Here is a 12,432-nt window from a genome sequence, read left to right on the forward strand (position 1 = left end):
CCCCACATTGTGAATGGCTGAACCTGGTCAAGTGACTCCACCAGCCAACCAGGCATTGGGATTGAGACCCGGGGGGGATTTAAGCATCACTTGCAGCCCTTGGTTCTTTTGTTGTTCATTTTCTTTGAGAAATCCAGGTGCTGTGGTTGCAGTAGGATGTGTCCAGGCCAGGGCTTATCTTTGTACAGTATTTCCCCTGTCTCTGTTTTTATATTGCCATTGGCCCTATTCTTTTGTGTTTTCGTTTTTTTTTCCCGCCTCCACCTTTGCTGTTACTGAAGGCACAAGGTGTCTCAGACCCTATCGTCTCAAATAATAGTAATGTCTTTTCCTTCACTTATCATGAGTAGTTCTTCTTCTTTCCATAGCTTTAACGTGTCCTGTTCAATCCCTTTTGTGTTGTGTCTTTGAAGCTAACATTCCCTCACTTTATTAGTCTCTACCGCTTCTGCTGGGAGGCTGTTCCATTTCTCTACCACTCTCGGAGTAAAGCTTCTTTACATTACATTTGAGCCTCTAACTCACTAGTTTCAGATTATGACCTTGTTTAACCATTTCTCCTTTTTTGAAACAATCATCCCTCCTGTGATTTGTTAAATGAATTTCAGGTATTTTCTCCAAGCTTATGCATATTGAGATTCCCTAGCCTCCTGATTGGTGGGTGGTGTCACCTGACCAGGGCCGACCAATCAGGGAGAGGGGAACCTGTGCCGGCTGCTGATTGGTTGCTGGAGTCAGCTGACTAGGCTCAGCCAATCAGGGGCTGCCCCTCAGCCCTAGCCTCCTGATTGGTGGGTGGTGTCACCTGACCAGGGCCGACCAATCAGGGAGAGGGGAACCTGTGCCGGCTGCTGATTGGTTGCTGGAGTCAGCTGACTAGGCTCAGCCAATCAGGGGCTGCCCCTCAGCCCTAGCCTCCTGATTGGTGGGTGGTGTCACCTGACCAGGGCCGACCAATCAGGGAGAGGGGAACCTGTGCCGGCTGCTGATTGGTTGCTGGAGTCAGCTGACTAGGCTCAGCCAATCAGGGGCTGCCCCTCAGCCCTAGCCTCCTGATTGGTGGGTGGTGTCACCTGACCAGGGCCGACCAATCAGGGAGAGGGGAACCTGTGCCGGCTGCTGATTGGTTGCTGGAGTCAGCTGACTAGGCTCAGCCAATCAGGGGCTGCCCCTCAGCCCTAGCCTCCTGATTGGTGGGTGGTGTCACCTGACCAGGGCCGACCAATCAGGGAGAGGGGAACCTGTGCCGGCTGCTGATTGGTTGCTGGAGTCAGCTGACTAGGCTCAGCCAATCAGGGGCTGCCCCTCAGCCCTAGCCTCCTGATTGGTGGGTATTGTCACCTGACCGGGGCCGACCAATCAGGGAGAGGGGAACCTGTGCCGGCTGCTGATTGGTTGCTGGAGTCAGCTGACTAGGCTCAGCCAATCAGGGGCTGCCCCTCAGCCCTAGCCTCCTGATTGGTGGGTGGTGTCACCTGACCAGGGCCGACCAATCAGGGAGAGGGGAACCTGTGCCGGCTGCTGATTGGTTGCTGGAGTCAGCTGACTAGGCTCAGCCAATCAGGGGCTGCCCCTCAGCCCTAGCCTCCTGATTGGTGGGTGGTGTCACCTGACCGGGGCCGACCAATCAGGGAGAGGGGATCCTGTGCCGGCTGCTGATTGGTTGCTGGAGTCAGCTGACTAGGCTCAGCCAATCAGGGGCTGCCCCTCAGCCCTAGCCTCCTGATTGGTGGGTGGGTCACCTGACCGGGGCCGACCAATCAGGGAGAGGGGAACCTGTGCCGGCTGCTGATTGGTTGCTGGAGTCAGCCAATCAGGGGCTGCCCCTCAGCCCTAGCCTCCTGATTGGTGCATTATGTCACAACGAGAGGTATCATATTTGATCATTATTTATTAATTATTAAATTGTTAAAGGAATCATTAATAATGAGACTTTCTTTTTTTTGCCGCTTGAATTTATGTGCACCAAGGTAACCGCAGCACTTTTCGCCGACATTACTGGCGCGGGAACAAGGTGGCAGCGGCCGGATTTGAACTCACGAGCAGCGGGATGGAAGGCCAACACCTTAACCACAGCTCCAAGTCAGAGATACTGGAAGGCGCCTCTCTCTGTAGCCTTTTGGTTTAGGTGTTAGTTTAGGTGATTCGTGAGGTTCTTGGTTCAATTCCCTAAGGCTTATTTTTGACGTGGATCACCACATAGACCAAAATTTAAGCCATCTTGTCTCGGCCCCTAAAAGCCACCATTCTTTAGTTGATTTAATGTGTTTGTTTGGAAGTCAGGCCAGCTACAGGACTGTAAAAAACTAAAGGATTGTTTTTCTCTGCACCCCCCATGTCCAGTGTCTGTAGCCTAATGGGTAAGGTGTTGGACTTGAGGTTCTGAGTTCGATTCCACTAGGATCTAACTTTGTCCGTTGTGGGTTTTTTTTGTTTTTAATGACGCACATAGACCAAAACATAAGCCATCTTGTGTTCCGTCTCTCCCATGTGGCTATGTAGCGTAATGGTTAAGGAGCTAAGCTAGAGTGCTTAAGGTTGTGGGTTCGATTCCCTTGTGGTCTATCTTGAATTCTCTTTCAGTTCTCCTCTACATTGTGCAGTTTTTGTTGGTTGGTGAGGGAGAAAAAAGCCATTAGCAACCAGGTAGACCAAAACACAAGCCACCCAGTTCATGCATTTAAATTGAATGATTTAGTCAAAGGGATTTGGGTCACTCTGTTAGCATTAGCCATTTTCCCCACATTTGGATATTTTTATCATCATTCACAGGCCATACAAAATCATCTTAAAAATTACCCCTGCATTGTATATTTATCCCACCATACATCCCCACATTGTGATTGGCTGAACCTGGTCAAGTGACTCCACCAGCCAACCAGGCATTGGGATTGAGACCCGGGGGGGATTTAAGCATCACTTGCAGCCCTTGGTTCTTTTGTTGTTCATTTTCTTTGAGAAATCCAGGTGCTGTGGTTGCAGTAGGATGTGTCCAGGCCAGGGCTTATCTTTGTACAGTATTTCCCCTGTCTCTGTTTTTATATTGCCATTGGCCCTATTCTTTTGTGTTTTAGTTTTTTTTTTCCCGCCTCCACCTTTGCTGTTACTGAAGGCACAAGGTGTCTCAGACCCTATCGTCTCAAATAATAGTAATGTCTTTTCCTTCACTTATCATGAGTAGTTCTTCTTCTTTCCATAGCTTTAACGTGTCCTGTTCAATCCCTTTTGTGTTGTGTCTTTGAAGCTAACATTCCCTCACTTTATTAGTCTCTACCGCTTCTGCTGGGAGGCTGTTCCATTTCTCTACCACTCTCGGAGTAAAGCTTCTTTACATTACATTTGAGCCTCTAACTCACTAGTTTCAGATTATGACCTTGTTTAACCATTTCTCCTTTTTTGAAACAATCATCCCTCCTGTGATTTGTTAAATGAATTTCAGGTATTTTCTCCAAGCTTATGCATATTGAGATTCCCTAGCCTCCTGATTGGTGGGTGGTGTCACCTGACCAGGGCCGACCAATCAGGGAGAGGGGAACCTGTGCCGGCTGCTGATTGGTTGCTGGAGTCAGCTGACTAGGCTCAGCCAATCAGGGGCTGCCCCTCAGCCCTAGCCTCCTGATTGGTGGGTGGTGTCACCTGACCAGGGCCGACCAATCAGGGAGAGGGGAACCTGTGCCGGCTGCTGATTGGTTGCTGGAGTCAGCTGACTAGGCTCAGCCAATCAGGGGCTGCCCCTCAGCCCTAGCCTCCTGATTGGTGGGTGGTGTCACCTGACCAGGGCCGACCAATCAGGGAGAGGGGAACCTGTGCCGGCTGCTGATTGGTTGCTGGAGTCAGCTGACTAGGCTCAGCCAATCAGGGGCTGCCCCTCAGCCCTAGCCTCCTGATTGGTGGGTGGTGTCACCTGACCAGGGCCGACCAATCAGGGAGAGGGGAACCTGTGCCGGCTGCTGATTGGTTGCTGGAGTCAGCTGACTAGGCTCAGCCAATCAGGGGCTGCCCCTCAGCCCTAGCCTCCTGATTGGTGGGTGGTGTCACCTGACCAGGGCCGACCAATCAGGGAGAGGGGAACCTGTGCCGGCTGCTGATTGGTTGCTGGAGTCAGCTGACTAGGCTCAGCCAATCAGGGGCTGCCCCTCAGCCCTAGCCTCCTGATTGGTGGGTGGTGTCACCTGACCAGGGCCGACCAATCAGGGAGAGGGGAACCTGTGCCGGCTGCTGATTGGTTGCTGGAGTCAGCTGACTAGGCTCAGCCAATCAGGGGCTGCCCCTCAGCCCTAGCCTCCTGATTGGTGGGTATTGTCACCTGACCAGGGCCGACCAATCAGGGAGACATTTTTTCACCACTTTTCGCCGACATTACTGGCGCGGGAACAAGGTGGCAGCGGCCGGATTTGAACTCACGAGCAGCGGGATGGAAGGTCAACACCTTAACCACAGCTCCAAGTCAGAGATACTGGAAGGCGCCTCTCTCTGTAGCCTTTTGGTTTAGGTGTTAGTTTAGGTGATTCGTGAGGTTCTTGGTTCAATTCCCTAAGGCTTATTTTTGACGTGGATCACCACATAGACCAAAATTTAAGCCATCTTGTCTCGGCCCCTAAAAGCCACCATTCTTTAGTTGATTTAATGTGTTTGTTTGGAAGTCAGGCCAGCTAAAGGACTGTAAAACACTAAAGGATTGTTTTTCTCTGCACCCCCCCATGTCCAGTGTCTGTAGCCTAATGGGTAAGGTGTTGGACTTGTTGTCTTGAGGTTCTGAGTTCGATTCCACTAGGATCTAACTTTGTCCGTTGCGGGTTTTTTTTGTTTTTAATGACGCACATAGACCAAAACATAAGCCATCTTGTGTTCCGTCTTTACCATGTGGCTATGTAGCGTAATGGTTAAGGAGCTATTCTAGAGTGCTTAAGGTTGTGGGTTCGATTCCCTTGTGGTCTATCTTGAATTCTCTTTTAGTTCTCCTCTACATTGTGCTGTTTTTGTTGGTTGGTGAGGGAGAAAAAAGCCATTAGCAACCAGGTAGACCAAAACACAAGCCACCCAGTTCATGCATTTAAATAGAATTATTTAGTCAAAGGGATTTGGGTCACTCTGTTAGCATTAGCCATTTTCCCCACATTTGGATATTTTTATCATCATTCACAGGCCATACAAAATCATCTTAAAAATTACCCCTGCATTGTATATTTATCCCACCATACATCCCCACATTGTGAATGGCTGAACCTGGTCAAGTGACTCCACCAGCCAACCAGGCATTGGGATTGAGACCCGGGGGGGATTTAAGCATCACTTGCAGCCCTTGGTTCTTTTGTTGTTCATTTTCTTTGAGAAATCCAGGTGCTGTGGTTGCAGTAGGATGTGTCCAGGCCAGGGCTTATCTTTGTACAGTATTTCCCCTGTCTCTGTTTTTATATTGCCATTGGCCCTATTCTTTTGTGTTTTCGTTTTTTTTTCCCGCCTCCACCTTTGCTGTTACTGAAGGCACAAGGTGTCTCAGACCCTATCGTCTCAAATAATAGTAATGTCTTTTCCTTCACTTATCATGAGTAGTTCTTCTTCTTTCCATAGCTTTAACGTGTCCTGTTCAATCCCTTTTGTGTTGTGTCTTTGAAGCTAACATTCCCTCACTTTATTAGTCTCTACCGCTTCTGCTGGGAGGCTGTTCCATTTCTCTACCACTCTCGGAGTAAAGCTTCTTTACATTACATTTGAGCCTCTAACTCACTAGTTTCAGATTATGACCTTGTTTAACCATTTCTCCTTTTTTGAAACAATCATCCCTCCTGTGATTTGTTAAATGAATTTCAGGTATTTTCTCCAAGCTTATGCATATTGAGATTCCCTAGCCTCCTGATTGGTGGGTGGTGTCACCTGACCAGGGCTGACCAATCAGGGAGAGGGGAACCTGTGCCGGCTGCTGATTGGTTGCTGGAGTCAGCTGACTAGGCTCAGCCAATCAGGGGCTGCCCCTCAGCCCTAGCCTCCTGATTGGTGGGTGGTGTCACCTGACCAGGGCCGACCAATCAGGGAGAGGGGAACCTGTGCCGGCTGCTGATTGGTTGCTGGAGTCAGCTGACTAGGCTCAGCCAATCAGGGGCTGCCCCTCAGCCCTAGCCTCCTGATTGGTGGGTGGTGTCACCTGACCAGGGCCGACCAATCAGGGAGAGGGGAACCTGTGCCGGCTGCTGATTGGTTGCTGGAGTCAGCTGACTAGGCTCAGCCAATCAGGGGCTGCCCCTCAGCCCTAGCCTCCTGATTGGTGGGTGGTGTCACCTGACCAGGGCCGACCAATCAGGGAGAGGGGAACCTGTGCCGGCTGCTGATTGGTTGCTGGAGTCAGCTGACTAGGCTCAGCCAATCAGGGGCTGCCCCTCAGCCCTAGCCTCCTGATTGGTGGGTGGTGTCACCTGACCAGGGCCGACCAATCAGGGAGAGGGGAACCTGTGCCGGCTGCTGATTGGTTGCTGGAGTCAGCCAATCAGGGGCTGCCCCTCAGCCCTAGCCTCCTGATTGGTGCATTATGTCACAACGAGAGGTATCATATTTGATCATTATTTATTAATTATTAAATTGTTAAAGGAATCATTAATAATGAGACTTTCTTTTTTTTGCCGCTTGAATTTATGTGCACCAAGGTAACCGCAGCACTTTTCGCCGACATTACTGGCGCGGGAACAAGGTGGCAGCGGCCGGGTTTGAACTCACGAGCAGCGGGATGGAAGGCCAACACCTTAACCACAGCTCCAAGTCAGAGATACTGGAAGGCGCCTCTCTCTGTAGCCTTTTGGTTTAGGTGTTAGTTTAGGTGATTCGTGAGGTTCTTTGTTCAATTCCCTAAGGCTTATTTTTGACGTGGATCACCACATAGACCAAAATTTAAGCCATCTTGTCTCGGCCCCTAAAAGCCACCATTCTTTAGTTGATTTAATGTGTTTGTTTGGAAGTCAGGCCAGCTAAAGGACTGTAAAACACTAAAGGATTGTTTTTCTCTGCACCCCCCCATGTCCAGTGTCTGTAGCCTAATGGGTAAGGTGTTGGACTTGTTGTCTTGAGGTTCTGAGTTCGATTCCACTAGGATCTAACTTTGTCCGTTGCGGGTTTTTTTTGTTTTTAATGACGCACATAGACCAAAACATAAGCCATCTTGTGTTCCGTCTTTTCTATGTGGCTATGTAGCGTAATGGTTAAGGAGCTAAGCTAGAGTGCTTAAGGTTGTGGGTTCGATTCCCTTGTGGTCTATCTTGAATTCTCTTTCAGTTCTCCTCTACATTGTGCTGTGTTGGTTGGTGAGGGAGAAAAAAGCCATTAGCAACCAGGTAGACCAAAACACAAGCCACCCAGTTCATGCATTTAAATTGAATTATTTAGTCAAAGGGATTTGGGTCACTCTGTTAGCATTAGCCATTTTCCCCACATTTGGATATTTTTATTATCATTCACAGGCCATACAAAATCATCTTAAAAATTACCCCTGCATTGTATATTTATCCCACCATACATCCCCACATTGTGAATGGCTGAACCTGGTCAAGTGACTCCACCAGCCAACCAGGCATTGGGATTGAGACCCGGGGGGGATTTAAGCATCACTTGCAGCCCTTGGTTCTTTTGTTGTTCATTTTCTTTGAGAAATCCAGGTGCTGTGGTTGCAGTAGGATGTGTCCAGGCCAGGGCTTATCTTTGTACAGTATTTCCCCTGTCTCTGTTTTTATATTGCCATTGGCCCTATTCTTTTGTGTTTTCGTTTTTTTTTCCCGCCTCCACCTTTGCTGTTACTGAAGGCACAAGGTGTCTCAGACCCTATCGTCTCAAATAATAGTAATGTCTTTTCCTTCACTTATCATGAGTAGTTCTTCTTCTTTCCATAGCTTTAACGTGTCCTGTTCAATCCCTTTTGTGTTGTGTCTTTGAAGCTAACATTCCCTCACTTTATTAGTCTCTACCGCTTCTGCTGGGAGGCTGTTCCATTTCTCTACCACTCTCGGAGTAAAGCTTCTTTACATTACATTTGAGCCTCTAACTCACTAGTTTCAGATTATGACCTTGTTTAACCATTTCTCCTTTTTTGAAACAATCATCCCTCCTGTGATTTGTTAAATGAATTTCAGGTATTTTCTCCAAGCTTATGCATATTGAGATTCCCTAGCCTCCTGATTGGTGGGTGGTGTCACCTGACCGGGGCCGACCAATCAGGGAGAGGGGATCCTGTGCCGGCTGCTGATTGGTTGCTGGAGTCAGCTGACTAGGCTCAGCCAATCAGGGGCTGCCCCTCAGCCCTAGCCTCCTGATTGGTGGGTGGGTCACCTGACCGGGGCCGACCAATCAGGGAGAGGGGAACCTGTGCCGGCTGCTGATTGGTTGCTGGAGTCAGCCAATCAGGGGCTGCCCCTCAGCCCTAGCCTCCTGATTGGTGCATTATGTCACAACGAGAGGTATCATATTTGATCATTATTTATTAATTATTAAATTGTTAAAGGAATCATTAATAATGAGACTTTCTTTTTTTTGCCGCTTGAATTTATGTGCACCAAGGTAACCGCAGCACTTTTCGCCGACATTACTGGCGCGGGAACAAGGTGGCAGCGGCCGGATTTGAACTCACGAGCAGCGGGATGGAAGGCCAACACCTTAACCACAGCTCCAAGTCAGAGATACTGGAAGGCGCCTCTCTCTGTAGCCTTTTGGTTTAGGTGTTAGTTTAGGTGATTCGTGAGGTTCTTGGTTCAATTCCCTAAGGCTTATTTTTGACGTGGATCACCACATAGACCAAAATTTAAGCCATCTTGTCTCGGCCCCTAAAAGCCACCATTCTTTAGTTGATTTAATGTGTTTGTTTGGAAGTCAGGCCAGCTACAGGACTGTAAAAAACTAAAGGATTGTTTTTCTCTGCACCCCCCATGTCCAGTGTCTGTAGCCTAATGGGTAAGGTGTTGGACTTGTTGTCTTGACGTTCTGAGTTCGATTCCACTAGGATCTAACTTTGTCCGTTGTGGGTTTTTTTTGTTTTTAATGACGCACATAGACCAAAACATAAGCCATCTTGTGTTCCGTCTCTCCCATGTGGCTATGTAGCGTAATGGTTAAGGAGCTAAGCTAGAGTGCTTAAGGTTGTGGGTTCGATTCCCTTGTGGTCTATCTTGAATTCTCTTTCAGTTCTCCTCTACATTGTGCTGTTTTTGTTGGTTGGTGAGGGAGAAAAAAGCCATTAGCAACCAGGTAGACCAAAACACAAGCCACCCAGTTCATGCATTTAAATTGAATGATTTAGTCAAAGGGATTTGGGTCACTCTGTTAGCATTAGCCATTTTCCCCACATTTTGATATTTTTATCATCATTCACAGGCCATACAAAATCATCTTAAAAATTACCCCTGCATTGTATATTTATCCCACCATACATCCCCACATTGTGATTGGCTGAACCTGGTCAAGTGACTCCACCAGCCAACCAGGCATTGGGATTGAGACCCGGGGGGGATTTAAGCATCACTTGCAGCCCTTGGTTCTTTTGTTGTTCATTTTCTTTGAGAAATCCAGGTGCTGTGGTTGCAGTAGGATGTGTCCAGGCCAGGGCTTATCTTTGTACAGTATTTCCCCTGTCTCTGTTTTTATATTGCCATTGGCCCTATTCTTTTGTGTTTTAGTTTTTTTTTTCCCGCCTCCACCTTTGCTGTTACTGAAGGCACAAGGTGTCTCAGACCCTATCGTCTCAAATAATAGTAATGTCTTTTCCTTCACTTATCATGAGTAGTTCTTCTTCTTTCCATAGCTTTAACGTGTCCTGTTCAATCCCTTTTGTGTTGTGTCTTTGAAGCTAACATTCCCTCACTTTATTAGTCTCTACCGCTTCTGCTGGGAGGCTGTTCCATTTCTCTACCACTCTCGGAGTAAAGCTTCTTTACATTACATTTGAGCCTCTAACTCACTAGTTTCAGATTATGACCTTGTTTAACCATTTCTCCTTTTTTGAAACAATCATCCCTCCTGTGATTTGTTAAATGAATTTCAGGTATTTTCTCCAAGCTTATGCATATTGAGATTCCCTAGCCTCCTGATTGGTGGGTGGTGTCACCTGACCAGGGCCGACCAATCAGGGAGAGGGGAACCTGTGCCGGCTGCTGATTGGTTGCTGGAGTCAGCTGACTAGGCTCAGCCAATCAGGGGCTGCCCCTCAGCCCTAGCCTCCTGATTGGTGGGTGGTGTCACCTGACCAGGGCCGACCAATCAGGGAGAGGGGAACCTGTGCCGGCTGCTGATTGGTTGCTGGAGTCAGCTGACTAGGCTCAGCCAATCAGGGGCTGCCCCTCAGCCCTAGCCTCCTGATTGGTGGGTGGTGTCACCTGACCAGGGCCGACCAATCAGGGAGAGGGGAACCTGTGCCGGCTGCTGATTGGTTGCTGGAGTCAGCTGACTAGGCTCAGCCAATCAGGGGCTGCCCCTCAGCCCTAGCCTCCTGATTGGTGGGTGGTGTCACCTGACCAGGGCCGACCAATCAGGGAGAGGGGAACCTGTGCCGGCTGCTGATTGGTTGCTGGAGTCAGCTGACTAGGCTCAGCCAATCAGGGGCTGCCCCTCAGCCCTAGCCTCCTGATTGGTGGGTGGTGTCACCTGACCAGGGCCGACCAATCAGGGAGAGGGGAACCTGTGCCGGCTGCTGATTGGTTGCTGGAGTCAGCTGACTAGGCTCAGCCAATCAGGGGCTGCCCCTCAGCCCTAGCCTCCTGATTGGTGGGTGGTGTCACCTGACCAGGGCCGACCAATCAGGGAGAGGGGAACCTGTGCCGGCTGCTGATTGGTTGCTGGAGTCAGCTGACTAGGCTCAGCCAATCAGGGGCTGCCCCTCAGGCCTAGCCTCCTGATTGGTGGGTGGTGTCACCTGACCAGGGCCGACCAATCAGGGAGAGGGGAACCTGTGCCGGCTGCTGATTGGTTGCTGGAGTCAGCTGACTAGGCTCAGCCAATCAGGGGCTGCCCCTCAGCCCTAGCCTCCTGATTGGTGGGTGGTGTCACCTGACCAGGGCCGACCAATCAGGGAGAGGGGAACCTGTGCCGGCTGCTGATTGGTTGCTGGAGTCAGCTGACTAGGCTCAGCCAATCAGGGGCTGCCCCTCAGCCCTAGCCTCCTGATTGGTGGGTGGTGTCACCTGACCAGGGCCGACCAATCAGGGAGAGGGGAACCTGTGCCGGCTGCTGATTGGTTGCTGGAGTCAGCTGACTAGGCTCAGCCAATCAGGGGCTGCCCCTCAGCCCTAGCCTCCTGATTGGTGGGTGGTGTCACCTGACCAGGGCCGACCAATCAGGGAGAGGGGAACCTGTGCCGGCTGCTGATTGGTTGCTGGAGTCAGCCAATCAGGGGCTGCCCCTCAGCCCTAGCCTCCTGATTGGTGCATTATGTCACAACGAGAGGTATCATATTTGATCATTATTTATTAATTATTAAATTGTTAAAGGAATCATTAATAATGAGACTTTCTTTTTTTTGCCGCTTGAATTTATGTGCACCAAGGTAACCGCAGCACTTTTCGCCGACATTACTGGCGCGGGAACAAGGTGGCAGCGGCCGGGTTTGAACTCACGAGCAGCGGGATGGAAGGCCAACACCTTAACCACAGCTCCAAGTCAGAGATACTGGAAGGCGCCTCTCTCTGTAGCCTTTTGGTTTAGGTGTTAGTTTAGGTGATTCGTGAGGTTCTTTGTTCAATTCCCTAAGGCTTATTTTTGACGTGGATCACCACATAGACCAAAATTTAAGCCATCTTGTCTCGGCCCCTAAAAGCCACCATTCTTTAGTTGATTTAATGTGTTTGTTTGGAAGTCAGGCCAGCTAAAGGACTGTAAAACACTAAAGGATTGTTTTTCTCTGCACCCCCCCATGTCCAGTGTCTGTAGCCTAATGGGTAAGGTGTTGGACTTGTTGTCTTGAGGTTCTGAGTTCGATTCCACTAGGATCTAACTTTGTCCGTTGCGGGTTTTTTTTGTTTTTAATGACGCACATAGACCAAAACATAAGCCATCTTGTGTTCCGTCTTTTCTATGTGGCTATGTAGCGTAATGGTTAAGGAGCTAAGCTAGAGTGCTTAAGGTTGTGGGTTCGATTCCCTTGTGGTCTATCTTGAATTCTCTTTCAGTTCTCCTCTACATTGTGCTGTGTTGGTTGGTGAGGGAGAAAAAAGCCATTAGCAACCAGGTAGACCAAAACACAAGCCACCCAGTTCATGCATTTAAATTGAATTATTTAGTCAAAGGGATTTGGGTTACTCTGTTAGCATTAGCCATTTTCCCCACATTTGGATATTTTTATTATCATTCACAGGCCATACAAAATCATCTTAAAAATTACCCCTGCATTGTATATTTATCCCACCATACATCCCCACATTGTGAATGGCTGAACCTGGTCAAGTGACTCCACCAGCCAACCAGGCATTG

Source organism: Spea bombifrons, chromosome 5 (assembly GCF_027358695.1).
Source record: "Spea bombifrons isolate aSpeBom1 chromosome 5, aSpeBom1.2.pri, whole genome shotgun sequence".
NCBI lineage: Eukaryota > Metazoa > Chordata > Amphibia > Anura > Pelobatidae > Spea > Spea bombifrons.